The sequence below is a fragment of the Staurois parvus genome, unplaced genomic scaffold, assembly GCF_062004578.1.
Source record: "Staurois parvus isolate SC_StPar_1 unplaced genomic scaffold, SC_StPar_1.0 ptg000014l, whole genome shotgun sequence".
Classification (NCBI taxonomy): Eukaryota; Metazoa; Chordata; class Amphibia; order Anura; family Ranidae; genus Staurois; species Staurois parvus.
The window spans coordinates 7,038,701-7,060,482 of NW_028317810.1; the positions used below are offsets into that span (position 1 = coordinate 7,038,701).

General features: G+C 39.2%; 1 protein-coding gene across 3 annotated transcripts in view; it reads right to left on the reverse strand.

Annotated features, from left to right (window-relative positions):
• Window positions 1-21,782, reverse strand: part of CMKLR1 (chemerin chemokine-like receptor 1) — a 147,628-nt gene that overhangs the window by 31,019 nt on the left and 94,827 nt on the right. For all 3 annotated transcript variants that reach the window (XM_089677056.1, XM_089677064.1, XM_089677070.1), the window contains one exon: window positions 8,010-8,053. The gene's annotated coding sequence lies outside the window, so the exon portion shown is untranslated. The remainder of the gene's footprint in view (window positions 1-8,009; window positions 8,054-21,782) is intronic.

Here is a 21,782-nt window from a genome sequence, read left to right on the forward strand (position 1 = left end):
GACTGAGAATCACCACTCTCTGCTCATTGAGGACCCAGGAACTGAGAGATCAGCCATGTGATCACAGTCATGTGATCACTCATTTCTCAGGCTTAGCATCGGATCAATGCTGCAGCAGCTGGTTGTTAGAAATTCTGTATATAGCCTGAGAGTGCACAGTCTACATGTGTTTTTCTGCATCAGTGCAACAAAGAAACAGGAAAATTTATTCAGAGAAAAGTCCAGAGATGCCATGGATGCAACTACAAACTTATAAACACTGCCATCTACTGGCTGAAGAATCTCTACTGAATACTGATGTAGTTGTCACACAAAATACATGAACACTGTATTCCAACATAGGTAAGTTAGTATGTTTCTTTTTGTATTACAATGATTTTATTAGTATATAAACACATAAAAAAAACAGGAGAAACAAGACATGCCCACGCAGAGGCCATCAATTGCTCATAAAAAATAAAGAAAACAGTGCTCTAACACCAACAGAGCAAATGGTGCGCCCATGCAGAGGCTATCAACGGCACATAAATGACAAAAACATTGGTATAACATTGAAAGTAACTCAAACCAAAGGCAGCTATCCACAGACACACCAAAAACAAACAGAAATAGAAAAGGAAGGAGGAGTACAAAAGGAAAAAGATGACAAGACCATGAGCAGGGGTTCGGGAACGCCAATACTGAGCAACATCACAACCCAAGACTAGCCAAGGGGAGCATGGGAAGGGCATATTGCAACCAGGGCTCCCATATTTTCAAAAGTTTCCATTGGGAGGCGTTACAAATACTCGACATCTGTTCATTAAGGAACATCATAGTGGTCATACAGTCCTGCATCCCCTGAAGAGAGACAAAGGGGCGCTTCAATGCCTGAGCAATTGTTCTAGTGGCCTACAAAAACAAATAGGAAGCAATCTTCTGCTGGTGAGCCAAGAGGCCCAGTAAGGGACAATGAAGCAAAGCGTACCGAGCATCCTAGCGTATGGAACAAGTATGTTTCTTTTTTTTACCATTTCCACACCACTCCTTTGACATCAAAATCACTTTTGCATGTACTGTATAACAAAAAAAAATGATACTTTCCCTTTAAACTTTTGTAACATCCATTGTATGTTGAGAAAGATAGGCAATGGCAAGCAAGGGTTAAATGTCTGCCTCAGGCAAGCGACTGCAGAAGAAAATCTATAGAGCCGAGGTAATTAAGATGCTCTGGTAGCCATTGTGTAGCCTTTAAAAAGTCCATACTACAGAGATTACATTTTGGCCTTCTTCTTGTCATTTTAATTCACATCTAAAATTTTTCTCTGTTGAGAAGAACTGCTCACTTTTTATGATCCCTTGAATTATACAGATCAAGAAAAGTGCGTCCTTGGGAAAAAAAATCCGGGAAAAAAAATGACAGATGAAAGAACAAATAAGCAGGAAAGAGACACACTATTTATTTCAAGGTATAAGTAATGCAATTTCTTTTAATGCAGCATGATGAAGACACAGTTCATATCCTTTCAAGTTCTGACCTTCAAATCTAGTTTGCTTTTTACTTGTATCTGTACTGATGTCAACCTTTCTGGAACTAAGGACAGGAGGTAAGTAATACATGTAAAGCAAGGTCAAATACATTCTTAAAAGGAATGTATAGACTTTTTGAAATACTGTTTTGATATGCCTGTGAAAAACCTCTGACTGACGTAAATAATCTATTATTGCGTGTTTTAAAAATCTTCCTCTTGTGCATAGTTTGTATCACTTATAAACATAGGGCAGCCATGTTTGCTTAGCTGTTTGGATTTGCCAAAGTGGAGAGTTTACCTGGACTGTGAAGATTCTCCTTTAGAAATACATTTCTAAGGCCTCTCCTGTTTATTCATTTTTACATTTTTCTAAACACATCTCACTTTATCATAAATCCAAAAAAAAGCATTTTGTTCCTCATTTTAGGTTTGTGAGCTCTGCCTACAACTCATTCCTAGTTTGCTTCAGGACTAACTGTACATCCAAAACCACTGCAATTAGTAAATTACAGCTTAAAGTGATTGTAAACCCTCACCTTGTAAAACATCCCAATCAGTTTAAAATAGTAATGAAAGGCAGAACATTTGTGTATAGATTTAAAGAACATCATAAATATATTTTTCCCCCTTTTTTAGAAGTGATCACATTCCCTCTGTTCCCAACTGCGTAAGAGCTTGGAAAGGAGAAACAGCAATCTTCCCAGTGAAAGGCTGTGGGGGAGGGGGAGTGTCATCAGAAGTCTGGTCATTGGAGGAGAGCAGACTGAGCTTCCAGCACAACTAGAGAACTGACCATGCTGTGCTCTCATGTCTAGTGTAGAACCAGGGATGGTAATACAAAGAGAACAGGATACTTTTTCATACAAGTACATGGTACAGCAGGCACATATCAGGAATATGAAATGTTGCATTTACATATTCTTTAACCATTTGCCGCCCGGCCAATGGCCGTTTGGCGGCTTGAAAGTTGCTTCTCCCCCTGGGGTGCACGCCATTTGGCGTGCTCCTGCACATGCGCCGTTTGCGCTAATGCAGAGCGGCGCAGCGGCTCGATCTGTCACTGGGCGTGTACCTCGGACACGGCCGATGACAGATTCGAGTACCGGCTCCGTTGCAGGTACCATGTGACCTGCTGTGACCAATCACAGCAGGTCACATGACAGTTGTATACAATGGATGGCTTCATTCATGATGCCATCCATTGTATACTAGTGCCTAGCTGTGAATGGTCACAGCTAATCACATGCACATGTCATGTGATTAGCTGTGACCAAATCACAGCTAAGCACAAAAAAAAAAAAAAGCTGAATGAATCCATTTCATTCAGGTAAATGCTTGCTTATAGCAAAGTATTTCTTTGCTATAAGCAAATTGTGTAAAAAAAAAAAAAAAAAAATACTGATCACTTCCCCAAAATAGTACAATGTTACTATGGTAACATTGTACTACTTTGGTCATAGTAAAATATGAAAAAAAAATGTTAACATTTTTTTAAAAAAAGTAATAAAAAATTAAAAATAATAAATAAAAAAAAAAAAAAATTAAAAAAAAAAAATATTTTTTTTTTTCATACTGTCACCAGTCAGTGTCCCTGTTCACCGCCATGCCAGTTATATGATGACGCTGTACTGCACTGGTGACAGTATGTAAAAAAAAAAATAATGAAAATAATTTTTTTAATTTTTTCATTTTCCGAAAAATTATGACAAAAAAATACAACTTCAAAAAACTCGCCATGCCTCTTTTGAAGTACGTCGGACTGTCTACTCTGCAAAAAGGGGTCATTTGGGGGATATCTGTACTATTCTGACATTCTTAGACCTCAAGAAATTAGATTGGCTGTCAGTACTTCAGGATTGATCAATAATCAGATCTATACCATAGTTTGTGAACTCTATAACTTTCCTACAAACTAAATAATACATCCTAATTTGGGTTATTTTCACCAAAGACATGTAGCAGAATACATCTCGGCCTAAATTTATGAAGAACAATTATTTATTTGTAAATTTTTATAACGGAAACAAAGAAAAACGTGTATTTTTTTCAACATTTTTGGCCTTTTTTTGTTAATTTAGCAAAAAATAAAAACCCCAGCGGTGATTAAATACCACCAAAAGAAAGCTCTAGTTGTGTGAAGAAAATGATAAAATTTTAGTTTGGGTACAGTGTTGTATGACTGCGTAATTGTCATTCAAAGTGTGAGAGCGCTGAAACGTGAAAAATGGCCTGGGCAGGAAGGTGTAAAATTGCACGGTATTGAAATGGTTAATATTATAGAGCCATTTACTACAAGCAGCAGTATTCAGTTGTTTCAAGCTGGTTAGCTGCACACTGTACGGAAACCATGACTTCTTTGGAGTAGGACATATGGACCCTGGATAATCAGCCTATGGCAAATAAGGAATGGTTTGCATGTTCCAAATAGGGATAAATCCCTTATTTCTTTTATTTGAAGTGTGTGTGTGTGTGTGTGTGTGTGTGTGTGTGTGTGTGTGTGTGTGCATGTGTGTGTGTGTATGTGTGTGTATGGTGGGTGTGTGTAGGGGCACATCACCATAACCTGTCTGTTTGTATATATTTTTAAAAAAACACTTTTGTCCCCTCACCACTTCACTTCAGTACCTCCGCAGTTACTTTTTTTTCTAACTATGCTCATCTTGTTTTGTATTAACTGATGAGATTCACTGCTTACAACTATGGGCAGAATGACTGTGAACAAAATAAAAAAAATGACATAAATGGTTCAGTCTGTCCCTGGCATTAATACATCACTTTCAGCTTTTATGAGTCCCCTTGTTAACAGTTTTATAACCTGTTGATTTAGCCAGCAGATCCATTATTTCTCTACATTTAAAATGCCACGCTCTCCAACAGTAAGTGGCAGGTAATGAAGTTGGGAAAACCCATATAGCAGTGATGACAGTTTTCACAATAGTCATCTTTTATTAACCTGCTGTAGGCCTTTTTAAAAAAAAAAAAAAAAAATCTGCATCTGTTTAAAATGTGCTGTATCTGGAGTGCGGGACCGTATGACCACTATGATGCTCAATGAACAGATGTTGAGTATCTGCAACGACTCCCAATGGAAATTCTTGAAAATATGGGAGCCATGGTTGCAATATGCCTTTCCCACGCTCCCCCGGCTAGTCTTGGGTTATCATGTTGCTCTGTATTGGCGTTCTTGGACCCCTGCTCTTGGTCTTGTTATCTTTTTCCTTTTGTACTCCTCTTTCCTTTTCTTTTTCTGTTTGTTTTTGGTGTGGCAGCGGATAGCTGCCTTTAGTTTGAGTTACTGTCGGTGTTATACTAATGTTTTTGTCATTTATGTGCCATTGATAGCCTCTGCATGGGCACACATTTTGCTCTGTTGGTGTTAGAGCACGGTTTTTTAATTTTTTTTTAATGTGCAGTTGATAGCCCCTGCGTGGGCGTGTTTTGTTGCTCTTGTCAAAAAAAACTGTTTTAAAGTAATAAAAACATTGAAATACAAAAAGTGCTGTATCTTACACTATAAGTCCATTTAACTGCTCGTTCACACCATGGTGCAGAGATGTCAGTTTTTCTGTAAGCGTTCTGCAAGGGCCCAACAAAATCTATTGTTCTCTATTCACACCACAACATTAGTTTCAAGAGCAGATTTTTTTATGCGCAGTAATCTGCAACACATATAAAACTCATTGAAACACTCATGAAAATTGATGTAAACTGCAAGTGAAATCTGCGCATCAGTTTTTCTGTACGTATGGTGGGAACAAGGCCTGAAACTTTATGTCTGTCTAAAGCTGGCCATAAATTATGCAATTTTCTTTCCTTCAACTGTCACGATCAGAGGGTAAGACCTCCTCGGACTGTAACTCAAGATCTAATGGGCCAGTGTAAATGATTAAACAGGTGCACCCGGGTACCGAAGCTCGCATTTGCAGGAGTAGTGTGACCGCGTGCAAACGGTGGTGTGTCAGAGTCGCAGGATATGAGGAGTCTTCACCAGAGCCACTGGAGGTGTGGATGTTGCGCAGCCCAGCGGCCCCCAGGTTGCTGCCCACTAACACACTTGTGAGGTCACAGTGCAAACAAATAGCACACTGGAAGGACATGGGGTACACACGGGATACAAGGTACCAAAGTAACCAACTGCAGCAAGATGGAAGGGCCTGCAGGGCAAACAAACAACAAGAAACAACGATGAGAAGGACACACACAGCAAAAGGGAAGGAAGGAATCCATGGACAGAGAGCAAAGGGAATATAACTGCACAGCCCGGGGGAAAACATGAGAACAAAGACAGGTTTAAACAGACACAAAATATGAGAATTCTCAAATGGCACAGGAACCAGAGGGGTCCGGCTTCTACATGAAGCCACGTTGCTCGAACACTAACACACAGGTTCAAAGGCTTAATAATACTTAGGTTCAGGGCGGATAGGAAGGAACCTGAGCAGCTCAGACAGGAGGTAAAACCTGATGCTAAATTGATGTGTATGGAAGCAAGATATCAACCATAGGTTGAAGGAAAGAAAATCGTTGACTACCCCATAAACACAGTCGATACTGATGGGGGAATTACTCCCACTGCACTACAGTATTCTGACAGCAGGAGGTGCTAAAAACCTCTTACAGAAAGTTGACAAATAGCAGCCCTTTTGGCCAAATTAACAAGCGATAAAGCTGTGTAACCAGGGGAGGGCTCAGAAACAAAATCTGCTGTGTTAATGCTGTTGACAGTTTGCAGCATATATGTTATTTCATCATTTGCCCGTAGCTCCATTTTAAAGTTGAGCTCCATCCAAAAGGGGAAGTTGCATTTTAAGGCCTCCTCCCCCGCTCCTGGTAAAGAAAGGGCACTTTTGGGGAGGGGGGGAGTGGATACCTGATTTTGACAGGTACCCACTTCTGCTACTACCGCCTAGGCAATCAGAAGCGGACATTCTCTTCCCCCCTTCCTCCCAGCAGTCTTCTGGGACACATGACAGGTTCCAGAAGACTGCAGGAACATTCACAATTCGCAGTGCAGCTCATGCATGTGCAGAGGGCACCTGGTTATGAAGCCACAAGCTGTCACAGCCGGGTGCCCAAAGTTAACATGCCAGCACCAGGGACAGACATCAGGATTTTAAAACAGCTGGGGTGAGCACATTGGATTGTGGCACAGGTGAGTGGCTGTTTTTGTAGCTGCTGACTTCAGGGGAGTATTTACCACAAGGCAAACAAGGCATTTGCCTAGGGGCATTTTTCAGGGGGGCAGCACCCCCCCCCCAGCAAGAAGGGACATATGCGGCATGGGGACCAGGTGGGATCTGAAAGAGGCTGCAGGCTGCTTGATGGTGTATGCAGAGCCCGACTCTCATTCCTGGGGATGTCTAGTGCGGTGAAGGTGAGTGTCTTTCTCTGTGTTTCTGGGAGGGGGGGTTTGGTGTTAATGGAAGGCTCTCTCGGGTGGGGGGTCACGGGGTGTTGTTGGCCACTCGTGTTGGTTGGTGTCAGGCTCTCTCCTCCGGGGGGGGTTCTGATTTGTGTGTTGCCTAGGGCAGCAAAAAGCTAAATACACCACTGGCTGACTTTTAATTTTTACACAGGAGACTGGACTACAAGTTCACAAATGACAGGGCTGGTTAGTCTGTCTTTTATAATTGCTTAAAGTATACATCCTCTCAGTGTGTGTGGGCAGGGTTATCATACTGTAATTAAATATGAGGTATTATTCCTCCTATTTTCTTCATCTGATATGTTAAATACTTTGAAAAGCAAACAATCATGTACTTTCTATGTGTTTTCTCGCGGGTATGCTCTAAAACCTCTAGTGGATAGTCTAATGTTAACTCAGTGATAACATCAATTTTTGTGATAAAGCCTTTGCACAATACATTGGAAAAAAAGTCATTGCTAACACGAGCAGTGTATCTGCTTAGACAGAGGGAAAGCAGTGCACTCTCTAGATGGCTTATTTTGTAATTGATTGTGATCATTTGAATTGATCTCGACAGTCTGTAAGCAAGGATGCTGGCTCAATTGCCTTATAAGAGATTGCCACTAATGAGGAGAATATAAAAATACAATCATGGCAATGTGGCACAATGAGCATGTAAAATGTGAAAATTGCTTTCAGGTCAAGTCATTTAACAATTGCCTTGGACTCAGATGTCTAATAATCCTGTGTTCCATCAACATCGATCAATACATAAGGTGGAGAGGTGATGGCAATTGCCATCTGTTTACTTTCAAGTGCTATTTGGGCACGTTTATTAACCCAATCTGTCAATGACACTTACACAAATACCTTGTGAGAAACAATTTAATGTTATTATTATTTTCAAGATCATGTAAATTATGTATAAAATACCCTCAAAGGCTGTTTCAACTGCCATTTGTAATTTTGACTGCTACTACTGAGAATGAAAGGTCAGGGGAAAGCAAAGTTGACATGCCCCAATCTCCTACCCACCCATGGGATTATGGCAAACCTAGGGTTTTTTGTTCTTGTAAAAATTGCTTACTTACCTGAATCCAACTGTCTTCTTTTCATGGACCAATGGTCCCTGGTGCTAAAAAAAAACAAATTGTTTGTGTCAGTTGTCAATAACAGAAAAAAACATCAGCTACAAAAGCATCCTGCCCCCTTTATGATGCTTTATATTGTGTGGTTTGCATCCTCCCTCTAATGAAGGTGACAGATAATTTAGTTCTTTTTGGTTCAATTTGGCCAGTTCAAGTTGTAGTGCCTATGTGTGTTTTAGATAAACTGAGTTGTATTTCAACCATCATATCTTTTGTTCCATGGTTTAGCCTGTCTGTTTCTCAGGCGGACCCGATCCGACCCTCCATTCTCCTCTATGGAGCAGCGGGTGTAATTGGACATGGGGTCAAGCCAATTTTATTTCATAGTCTATGCAGTTTGTTATTATATTCCATATGATTACATTGATTCTGTCCTAACCACCTGTGTACCAGGCCATTTACAGTTTTTTGTGCTACGTTAGTTTTTTCTGACACACAAATTACTTTTATACAATTTTTGAGGCAGAGCTTTCTTCTGGTGATATTTAATAGCATTTTTATTATTTATTTTTTTTTACTGTAAAAAGCAAAAAAAAGAGTAAATTGAAAAGAACAAAACAAAATTGTCTTTCTTAGTTTTGGTTATAAAACATAGCAAATACAACTACCAGGTCAGTATGGAAACCCCTAAAATTACCTTTTTTTTAAAGTAGACACAAGATGATTTCATTTTTGTCACAATTTTTTAGAACTGAAGAAACATGCAGTTATTGAGGGATTTAAAACATAGAGCTCGGTAATGGTGCACTATATACATTATTGCATTGGTCATTCCCAGAAGGAGAAGGAGGTGAAGGAGTTAATATACAGGTCATACACAGTCACAGGATGGAGATGAAGGGTTAATGTGCAGATGTGCAGGATAAGAAAGGTGAAGTGTTGTTATACAGGTCACAGAGAGAACCAACATTTAGGTCAGATGTAAAGGAGAGGAAACAAGGCAAAAGGGTGAAAAAAAAACATTCCAGTATGAGAGAAACTGAATTAAAGGATCAGCAGTTGCTGCTGAGGATCCATTCATTCTTTCTGCATTCAGAAATTACTATTATTTCTCTTCTTCCACTCTTATAAGAGTAAAAGGAGGGGTCAATCATCTAAACAATGTTATCTGTGTTGACCAATCACAGAGATCACAAGGTACCAAGCCCCTCAGTTTGGCTTACTTCACTACCTCTGTGTTCTGATCCATTCAATGATGGCTCAGTTCTCAACAACTAGTGGACGGAAAGTCTGCATTATGCTGTTTATCCAATGGCATTTATGATTGGCACTGGGTATGAAAAGGCCACTAAAGTTCCATTTAAAAATGTATGCTTGTGGGATAGGCGCAACCTGGTGTGGTGGACGTAAACACACAGGCCCAGAGTGCAGTAACCAATGTACTGAGGAACTTGCAAACAGTACAACAACCCAGCGGGGGAGCTCACCCAACTGGGACCTTACAGTCAGTGCAGCAGAGGGTTAGCAGTAGTAGGCTCGAACTGAAGACAGAGCCTGCCAATGGGGTTAGGATACGCCCTGGCTGGTCCAAACCAAAAGGGTGCTTGCTGAGTTGCAGATGTAAGTCCTGAGCTGTCTCTACTGCTCCAGCACCTGTTCCTACCACTAGTGCTGTCCCTGACAGATAGGTATGCTCTCCCTACACTAGCCACTTTGCAAATGTGCATAAAAACCTGGGGGCAGAAACTTTTTTTTTAACAGTTGCGTTTATTGAAATCATACAAAAGTATAAACAATCCAAGGTACATGAAAACGGTCAAGCACGTGGCATACATTAGGTAAGCAGTATATACTAACTTCCAAAGCTGAGAATCTTACAAAATCAACTTGTTATCCTGAGCAGACTCAGTAATTACATACATATTATGGTCTAGCTGTTAACAACCCACAAGGGAGAGGAGTGGAGAAGAAAATCATAGAGCGTGAGCCAAAGAAGGAGGGAAAAGGGGATCGTAAAGGGCAACATGGAGAAGGGGGGGGGGAGAAAAACGGTACAGGAGAAAGGTAGATAAAACAAATAGTAGCAAATCAGACAGATATTTCAAACTTATCACAGCCCCAATCTGTAAACACCATTATTTATACCGTAAGGCCCTGTGCATCCACCCATCCAGCCCAGATTATATCAAATTTAGCTGGACAATTGCGACTCATATACTGTATGTAAGTTTATACAAAGCAATCTCACCATTGATTGCCATCTTCCAACCCGAGACCATGGGCGGGGTAGACAACTTCCATCTCAACAAAATGTCTCTTCTTGCATAATATAGAGAATAAAAGATAAACAGCTTGCTACGCTTAGGTGCCTCTAGGTCAGTAAGGCCTAACAACATAATCAGCGGATCCATGGGAACGGACAGTTTACCAACAGTGTTAATAGTATCTAATACCCCGATCCAAAAGGGACATAGCTTCGTACATTCCCAAAACATATGGTTAAAAGTGCCAACCACCATATCACAACGAGGACATGTAGCCAATCTACCAAGATATACCACAGCCAGTCGCCGCAGGGTGTAATATACTCTATGGATAAATTTTAGCTGTGTAAAATGATCCCAGGCAGAGATCATAGTACGGAGGCATTGTAAAAGACAATCCTCCCAATCATCCTCCAACAGGGATGGATGGTGTGCTTGCCGTTCACTGCAGAACGACTGCATTCTAGGGGTAGATAGGGGTAAGCAAGTCCTCCTCTATCAATAAACTTTCTAAAGGGTAAGTCTGTAGTCAAGGGGAGCAGGAAATTGGGCGGCAACAGCATGTCGAAATTGAAGAAACTAGAAAAACATCTGGTTAGGCAAACCATGGTTGTGTTTAAATTCATTGAAGGTAAGCAGGACACCTCAAGGTATAATATGTCTCAATGTTTTTATGCCATATCGAGCCCACACCACAGGATCCGGTATCGTGAGCAAATGGGGGAATGTAGGGTTTCCCCAGAGCGATGTGTAAGGGAAGTAGTTGTTGTTTACACTGTACTGAATCCTAGCCTGTTTCCATACCTTCAGGGTCATCAGCTTGGGAGTAGTGATGGCCGGGTTAGACTTTGGACCTCTATAGACCAGGTTGCTAAGTTTTGCATAAGAGCCCAATACAGCCACCTCCAGGATCACAGCTGCATTATCTCTAGGCTGGGAGAACCACCAGCGAACGGTGACCAAAACAGCTGTCCAATAATATAAAATCAGCTTAGGTAGTGCCAGGCCGCCACGATTAATGGGTAAGTGCAAGGTAGATCGGGAAAGTCTAAGGACCCTTTGAGCCCAGAGAACCACAGAGACAATACCATCCACGCGACAGAAAAAGGACTGCAGGATTTGTACCGGCGTGTCGAAAAAAGTAGAGAAATTTAGATAGAAATATCATTTTAAAAAGATTCGGCCAATGGTGCTAATAGGAAGGGAAGACCAGGTGGTACATTTAGTCTGCAATTGTAAGAGAGGAGGAAGATTGCCCGAAAGGTATTTAGTCAGGTCACGCTGAGCCATCACAACCAAGTATTTAAATTGGGAGGCTTATCTAATAGGGGCAAATGAAATGTCAAGCAAAGGTGGTCCCAGTGTAAGAAGAAATAGTATTGATTTCTACCAATTTATGTGTATCCCAGAGTAACTACCAAAGCGATCGATCAGGTCAAACGCCACTTTAAGAGATGAATCGAAGTCCTTCAGATATAAAAGGGTGTCGTCCGCATACAGGGAAACCCTATCCTCCCAGTCGCCCACCGGTAGCCCCTGCAAGGTCTTGGAAGAGCAAATCAGGCAAGCCAAAGGCTCGATCGCCAGGGTTAACAGACCCAGCAAAAGCAGGTAACCCTGCCGAGTGACCCTGTGGAGAGCAAAAGGGGGAGAGAGGATATTGTTAGTATGGACTCTCGCAAATGGCGCACTGTACAGGCACCTGACCCATGAAATGAAATTGGGGCCAAGTCCAAAACGTCTCAGTCTCCCACAAGTACTCCCACTCAACTGAATCGAAGGCCATAGATTTATTGGTGAATAGTCTCTGTACGTTGATGTCATACTGGCATAAAGCCTAAACGGGCATAAAGTCCATTTGATCATTGTGTACTAACGTAGAAATAACCTAGCACAGCCTCCCAGCAAGCACTTTAGCGATTATTTTCGCATCAGTGTTCAATAGGGAAATTGCTCGATAGGAGGAGCAGTGAGATGAGTCCTTCCAAGGCTTTAAAATCACCACTACCACCGCTTGGAGCACAGAAGAGGGAAGGTTCCTGTCTCGAGTAGGGCATTAAAAAGTGTTTGGAAGCGGGAGGCAAGTAGCTCAGTTCTGTCCTCTAAAGGTAGCCTTACAAGCCTCCCAGGAGGTAGTGGGTGCAGCGATATCCTCTTAGAGACTCAATACTGCTCCAATGCTTTCCCCATAGGGGGTTCTACCTCTGGGTCAGTAATCTAATAATGAGATAGTCTCTACATTTTTTTTTTTCAGCCTGAGATGGAGAAGAGTGAATGACAATGATTTATGAATAAAGACACTAACTCCTCGGGTATAATAAGAATACGTAGCATTGTAATAGTGACAGACCCAAGCTCTCTTTAAACCTAGTACTCTACGGTCCATCAAATGAGTTTCTTGCAAAATACAAATAGGGGGATTACAGGATTTGAGAAATTAGAAGACCAAGGAACGCTTCAAGGGGGAGTTAAAGTCCTGCACATTCCAGGAGATACATTGCAGATCAGAGGGCACCATAATATATGTGTTTGAAAACAGAATTGCGACCACCCAGGCTGAATCCCGAGAAGAAATCACAGAACTGTATGATATGCATCAGAAAAACTTGTATATCAGCTTGATACCGTACATAAACCGAACCACATGAGATAGCAAATGTACCTTGCAACATAGAAAAAAAATTAAACTCCCAAAAAACATAACCAATATATCCCCCTGGGACAGTCCATAATTTTACAGGGTGCCCAAAACAGTCCATAATTTTACAGGGTGCCCTGGAACTGCTCATAATTTTAGAGGGTGCCTTGACTGAAAAAAGGTTGAGAAACACTAGACTAGACTATGCATTTCATTTAAGCAATAACAGTAATGCAAGGTACACACTATAAGTGCGTTCTCCATTCAGCCCAGCAGGCTAAACAAAAAAACCCCTGAAAGACCATTAGTAGAGCGATGTTAGTAGAGCAATCTTCACTGCTGAGCTATTGTGTTCTGAAAGGGGGACAGCCCCGCCACCAGTATACACTGATCAGCTAATGTCTGCGAGCACTTATCAGATGCCAGTTGGCTCCTGGTTTTCCAGTATGCCAGTTTGACAGAAGCCGAATGTAAGCCTGTCTTCTGTCAGACAGGCTGCTGTATACACTGGGCGAATGTTGGCTGATTTCTGCTGAACCAGGCAATACTGGATGATATTCAGGCCATGTGTACCAGCTTTAAAAGAGAAGTGTGGACTTTTTTTCCCCCCATTTATACTTACTGTACCTAAGTGGATGCAGCATTGGTCTGATGCTGCACCTGTCCCTGGTAAACTCAAAGTGTGAGAATCAGTGATCACATGACCATTGATCGATCAGTTCTCACAGCCGCTATGAGCAGTCATCACTGTCTGCTCTGCCCCATACGCTCACTGGAGTGCTGGGCTGAGGAGGGGGTGGGAGCAGCTGACTCAATCTCTCAGCGGCTCACTAAGAGGCTTAGCCAGGTGCTGCTCCACACTCTGGAGTGGATGCTAACTTTGAAGTCGGGATCTTTCCTCATCCTGGACCGGCTGAGTGATGCCAGCCAATAGCGGGCTTCAGCCTGCTGTAGGCTGAAAATGGGTCGCAGGAGTGCAGATACACAGGAGAAGTACAGCCAAATAAGCTTTGGCTGTACTTCACCTTTAAACGAAAGTCTGGTGCTGAATAACTAGCATTTTCAAAGCTGTAGCAGCTACTTCACACCACAATAACACTTATAAATGTGTATTCCTTCCAAGGGTTATTATGCTCTTCCCTTAAATAAAAATAAATCTTTCTTCACCCTACACATGTACTACATAGCCATGCATTCTTCAGCTGGCCTTAAAAACAAGAAAAAAGTGGATTAAAGTTACTACTTTATATTATGCTGAAGCAGCCATTTGTTAGTTGCAGTACCCATCAATCCCAATAAACAGATATAAATGCATTTCACTCATAGTTTAGATGGTAAAGAATTATTTATATAAATGTCCCAAAGACACTGATGGACTAGCAGTAATTGTGATCTATGGGAAAAATAATGCGTATTTGTGCTGCAGAGTTTTGCTTGACCTCCCAAAGAAGATAAATGCTGTGCATTACACATACTTGCTGTAATCAGTACACATCTTGATGACAGGCTGTACATGAAAATATATAAACTCTACACCGTGAAAGACTAAAGACAGGTTTACTCCTATCTGTGTCTGCTTTTGTTGATTTTTTAGTGCGTGGCTTTTTAATGTCTGCTATAGCACATTACCATGCATTTTTGTTAGTCTATTGGGCATCACAGTGCATGAAAATGCACAGAAAAAAAGGGTACAGCTCATTTTTTAAACTGCACAGTGTCACAGATTTGAACAGCTGCACTGAATAAGTAAATTAAGTAAAAACACACTAAAAATCTTAGTATTACACTGGGCAAAGTACCAAAGTTAATAAATAAACCAACCAATTACTGTAGAAGTATAGTAATAATAAAAATAATACAATCGCACTTTAGGGTAAATTGACAACAATATTCAGATTATTTCAAAGAGAAATATGTGTTGCCATTGCCAACTGTTTTCTGAAAATTCTGGGATGTCACATTGATCCTTCAGGTTCACTACCTACTGATTAATTTTAAAAAAGTGCATAGCAGTCACTAGATATCCCTTGGACTTAAAGGTCTATGATAGAAAAAAAGCATTATTTGCAGATGGTCCTAGTTTTAGGAGGTACTGGTTGCTCTTTAGAAAATGCTTTCAATATGATTTCTTTGACCATTTTTTCAGTGTTGCTGATTAATTGTAGCAAGTCTGTGTTGAGTGACCTCTTGATTAGTTAAAAGCTTCTTTCTTAATTCTGCCACTCTTATTAAGATAATTAGCTTCTTTAAATATTTAGGTGTTATTATTCGTTCTAATCCTAAAATATATATTTCATCAACTGTGGATTTGCTAATTCACTAATTTTCATGACAATGTTGTAAAATTCTTTTATCTATGGCTTGTAGCTCTAACCTAATAAAAGTGATTTGGATGCCACAATTATTGTACGTGATAATTCTTCAATGTGGAGAAAGTGGTTTTCAAAATTTTTTTAAAGATCTTATACATAAAAATATTCCTTGCCTGCATATGGAAACAGTACAATGTCCATTTGATGAAGGAGGTATAACTACCCCTAATCTGTGGACTTTTTTTGAGCTGCACTTGTGCAACATTTTGCAGGTTGCAAAAATGGGTTTCACTCAGTTAGTTTAAGTGAATGTGGAAGAGGCAGACCTTCTGCAAGTTTTGGAGAGATTTGTATACGCAGGGAGACCCTCCTATTTTTTAAGTGATAGAAAAATGTAGAGAATAATCAATGATATATTAGGGGTATTTTTTTTACATCTAATTGGGGTATATCTAGATATAAATATGTGACAACATGGAAGGGATGTATCCTCCAGAAAAATCACTTAGACAATTATATGGAAACGATTGTTGGTGAAGAAGAGCTGTTGGACATTTGGAGATGAATTCTCATTATTAGGTTCTCAGAAAGTATTTAATCATCATAGAAAGTAGCTCAGCTACTTATTGTCCAAGGGGTGTTGAAGTGTTTTATAAGGTTCAGCAGACACACCATTAATTTCAATTCCATCTGACAAGGTTTTGCAATATTATTACCAACATATTATTTCACAAAATAAAACAAATATGGTAAAAATCCAATGAAAATTTAGCTTAGATCTAATATATTTTATTAGTCTTCTTCTTTCCATGACATTGTTGTACTTGGTGTTTGATTTTCTTTATACATTAGTTCAACAATGTATTGAACTTCATTATAGCGAAAATTTTAAAATTTGTATATGGCTTGGCTCTGGTAGTTGGATCTTAAATCAAAATCGACACTCACTGATGTGTAATTTTTTCCTACACAGGTTATTTACCACAAGGCTGCATTAGGAGGTTTCCAGACTCTGTTAAATGCTGACAATGATACTGATAGACGTTTTACAACCCCCTCTACCCACCATATAGCTTTATATACTTTTCTTTTAATAGGAATGTGTTTTCCATCCATTGTGCTGTAAACTGGAATGTTTTCTTTTTGTCAAATTTATAAAATCCAGCATATCTAGCACAGAGAGGAGATTAAAATATGAATGATTTTGTCACTTAATCTGGAATAAGGGTAGCACTGTGTTCAGCATGACTTCCCCATCCTCCCCAGTTTATGGTTCTTCAGACTTTACTATCATCCTACAGGCCACCTAACCTAGATGATATCTAGACTTAGTAGTAGTTGAGAGTAAGACCCCACAAGAAATTTGGGGGATTCAGTACGACAACATCTACTACTGGGATATTAAACCTAAGTAGGTTTCTCAGAAATTGCTGCATGCAGAATCCCCAGTCTGATCTCAATTTATTGAACAAAAATATTTTGCACAGCAACATAAAACAAACATCAAGACTGCTTATGAATATAAAGCTTAATACTATCTAAAAAGGCTGACCCTGAGATCATAATGAGCTTATTTGTTGTTTATTATTTATTTATTTTCCATTTTTTTAACAAACTTTGTATCTATACAGGAAGGGATGGTTTGGCAATTAGTACAGTAATGATAACTAAGCATAAACTTGGGCTTGGGAGATAACTGACATCAAAGTGTTCTTTCTTAAACAATTTATATAAATATAATTTTTTTAGTCTTGGATACAGAGGAAAGGGGTGAAAACAGGTCATGTATTGTTTTTTGCTATTGGTGCCCCACTGGGGAGCTTTTCTTGCCCCGTAGGCACAACAGAAAGTGTTTGAGTTCCAGGAAGCTACTACTACAGATGTCTATACATGAATCCTCAAATGAGAGCAACATAAAAGAAGTGTGTAGGACATATAGAGATTTTCTACCGACATATTGGTAAACCTCTGAACAATTGTCAGTTTTACATTTTTCAAAGCTCAGTTGCAAAGTTCAGTTGGAGAAAAAACTCAAGGCACTTCCTGGTAACACTTTTTAGATTGAACATAAAAATAACTTTTGGGAAAAATAAGTGAAAACAAGTTTCTTCATAAAAAGAAATAGCTCCAATTTTTACATTCATATGAAGCTGCCTTATTAATATTCTATTTTGAGGAGACGTTAAATTTTTTTCTCAACATCTAAAATGAGGGTGTGTTGCTCATATTTCCTTTGGTCTGTGAAAAAAAACATTTGTGAGCTTCAACTGTAAAACCAATATGGCATTACTAGAACCATTCATAAAGGATCATTAAGCAGGAACATTATATATCAGCTATTTGGGGAGCCTAAACTTGCTGATATAGTTACTTCCAATGGATCATCAATTTAATATCTCAATCTCATAAAATGTTTCACAGGCCATGTGATGAAAGCCTTTGATTGCCAGCATTTTATAATCTAGCTAATATATATGCTGAATGCACTATGATCCATTTACTCTACTTATCATGTTATTGGCCAAACTGCCCACAAATATATAGTATTAATGACCTATACTGAATGCTGGGAAATACAACACTAAACGTTTACATTTTTTTCACTAAGATTTAGCAGTTTACGTATAATAAAGGTAAATTGTTTAATTAACTTTCTGCAGTTTTATGTTATAATTTTCCACCTACAGCATGTAGCTTATTAAAAAAATAATGTTCGTCTTCACTTCTTAAAATAGCCTCACAGTTCACTGTATTAATAGTTTTATCTCCTGAGTAGGCTTCTTTTACTCAAAAAAGTCCCAGCCTTTGCTTTCAAATGCCAGGCAATCTAATATACAAAGCTCCTATCCTTCCTAGTAGCAGTGTAGCTGACCTGTAACCTCCTAGCTCCCACATATTCATATTGGCTCACTGCTATTATTGACTGCTATGATTGGACAGGTAATCTTCAACACCAATAGGCAGCAAATGAGCTCTACCCATTATATTAGCGTGGCATTTAGGCATAGCGATGGAAACTGGAAGGATGCTGTATGTTCAGGCATACAGAGTTGCTTTCAAAATGGAGACAGCCATCAAAGTGAAAGAAGGTGCTAAGTTCAGTTAGGTCCTAAGTACAAAAACATCTTTCAGTAATCCACTAATTTTAACCAGACCAAACAGGACTAAAGCAAAGGTACATTTTGGTTTTTGAAAATACAATCTTGAGCACCCCATAATCACAGGGTACACGCGTGTGTACATTTTGACAATTTGGAGCAGTGTTGAGAGAAAATATGTACTCTCCTACTCCCTGCATCTTCCTATGAATCAATCACATGATGAGTGGTATAACTGGCCAATTGGGTGTGAGAATTATGAGTGGTGGCCCAACTTGTAACACAACTAGGAAATGTTAGAATTAGCATATTAAATTTCCCTGGGGTTTGGGGTTTTAAGAGTATTCGTGAAGACATTTAAAGTTATGAACATGCAGAGCTGGATTTGTTTGTTTTACTCATGCATAGAGTTTAAAATATTTAAATTATTGAAAGATGGTCTTTAAAACTGAACTCTAGGAACACAAAAAAGCCTATCTTGCAGTTGGACTGCACCCCCCATAGCCAAGATTAACTGCTTGTTTCTGTCAGGGGAATTTGGAAAAGCACTTTTTCTTACCCAATCCTCCTGTCTTGCAGACTTCACAGTGCTGTTAGACTGGTCCCTGCAGCCTCTTCTCCACTGTGCTTTGGCAGTCTATGGTCTTCAAGATCAGAGCAGAACCCATTGACGTGCAGTAAATGTGAGGCTGCTGAGGAACAGTCTACCATCAGAACATATGGAAGCTGAGAATCAGGTGAGTAACAATGCTTTTACGTCCCCAAGACTAATTGAGCAGGTAACCCGTGCAGTACGGGCACAGTTCCACTGCAAGGAGTGGTTTTTAGTTTTTCTGGATTTATGCTTTAAGGACATGTGTCCAGCCATCCCAGAGTCTTTCACTATAAATATCAGTCCTGACTTTTTGTAATTAAGATTTTAAGTGGACAGCAAAGCAACAAATTACCCAGTTTTTTAACCTATTATGTACTAATCTTCTCTTTTTGCAATTAGCTTTATGCAATACTTGTTGGCTAAGCTCCACACATGATAGAAATACAAATATATGAAACTGTTAAAGCACATCCAGTACATCAGGTGCAACTGGAATGTCTGTGGAGTTTTAAAAGCAGTGTCTCTCCTGCTTGGAATGCAGCTTGGATATACCACGTGCTGTTGTCACATTACATTAAAAAGAAATGGTCACTGCAAAAGAATTTGCATCCAGGACAGAACCATGTGGCACATGAACCACTTGTTGACCTGACAAAGATATATTTGCCCCTACTTCACATAAAACTTAGACTGCTAAAAATCTCTGTGAAAGTGGTGAACATAGAAGATGAAGGTTATGACCTTTGAGACAAATTATGTAAATTATAAGTAATGCCAAGGTTAAGGAAGGTATTTTTGTTGGTCCACAAATTGTTGAACACTGTATTGAGATGCACCTGACACTGAGAACAAGAAAAAAATCAGGAGCAAAACACTTGTAGCCCTGTTGAACTCATACAGCTTGTCAAAAACCTTATGTGATTAAATACATCACAGTCATTGAAAGTTAATTTCATATCTCAAGATTTCTTCAATGTGATACAGTCATACTGAAATTATATTTTGTTCTGTGTGAAGGGGTCTATTATAATCACGCATCGTTTTTCAGGAAGCAAAACTTTTGAAAATGTTTGTTGTCCAGTGTTCAGTTAGTACAGAACGTTTTCAAACTATTTTGTCTTACTATTAGTGTACGTAAGATGCCTTTCTTTCCAATATTATCCTATTAATGGCATGGTTCACATACTTTCAAATTCCTATTTTGTTTTTCAATAATGCCAATGTTACTACAACAAAAAAAAGTACACAAAGCAATAGTAAATGGTTTAAAAAAACTTATATGCCTGGTTAAGTTCTAAAGTTTCTGCTTTCAATTACTTTATTTTCTCTTTTCAGTAAGTAGCTTAATTATAGCAGTTCCATGCTTTATACTGCCTAAAATGTAATTTAGAGATAAAGAAAATGAACAGTAAATTGAGTTCTGTCTAAAAATGTAATAGGCGATCTTAATAGTTTATGAAAAATTGAGGACAACTGAAAATAGAAGAAATAATACAACACTTAATGAAAATGTCAAAATCAATAAGTTACCACTTTAGTTAACATTGCCTTACTGCAGACTTGGGCTTACGATAAGCTAGACTTTCCAGCAGTCCAGAAATTCCAGCAATATAAGCAGTGTATCTTCAGTAAGGATTACTGTGAACTGCCCAACTCACTTTAATTCTCAACGAAGCCTTACTGCTCAGATCTGGAAATTGTGTATGGTACAAAAAGAAATGTATTCCACAAGGCACAGGGGCTTATAACAACCAATCAGACTATACTATAGCTACAAGCTATAAATATGTGAATGAATGAGCTTGTCAAGCCCAGACAAACTACTGCGCTCAGGAGTGATCTGATAAAGCAGACATAACATGGATGCTAGTTAAAATAAATCTATCAAATGGAATGATTATACATAGTGTGTAAAAAAACTGGAAGTACCAAACAATAAATACGGGATGAAAATTGTAGAAAATAATGATTGGTGAATGACAATACTAATGATTAAAAGGTTTGCATAGAATATCCCAGAGTGCTAAACATAGCTAAAATTAGGAGCTGCTAGAAGACCAGAGAGGGCCCTCCCTTTAAAAACCACTGGAAGAAAACAAAAGAAACAACGTAACCCTATAGTGTAGCATTAAAAAATAAATTACAATTTATCAAAAAATAGAAATACACTCACAAATGTACGCATGCGCAGGGCATGGCATAGAGGTGTAGCTATAGCTACATTAGCTAAGTATAGGTACTCTCAATCACTAGAATTTCAAATGAACTTTAACACGGTAATGTAGTTTCAAAAGTAAGGCCCCATTGACACCTAAGCGTTTTGTAGCTCAAAGCTCCAAAATGATCAGGAAGAAAAAAACAATTATTCTCTATGGTGATGGTTCACATCTCCACTTCAAAACACCTGAAGCCAAATGCCTGAGGCTCAAATACGTTGTGAAGCTAGTTTTGTAGCTCAGTTTGGCAGACTGGTTCCTTTTTCTAGGCAGCTGAAAGCAGAAACACATAGCAACAAATTATGTAACAGAGGATAATTTTCTCTATTGGCTATTTCTCTATTGGTTACTACAAAAATTCCAAAGCTCCAAAGTCTTGTAAAATGCTCACAAACACTCATACAAACATGCAACAAAATGCCCCAACAATGCACAAAAACGTGATGCTCAGGTGTGAATGCAGACTAATTGCCAAAATCTTTCTTCAATATATTAACAGGTGATCCTGCTATGAAAACCTTTGTTCAAGCACTTCTTGACAATTCCCTATTTTCTTGTTGTGTTCCTGTGTTGTCATCCTGTCACAATAATTCCTGATGAAGACTACAAGCAGCAAAAGCGACAGTTTGAGGGCTGAGACAAACCATTTAGCA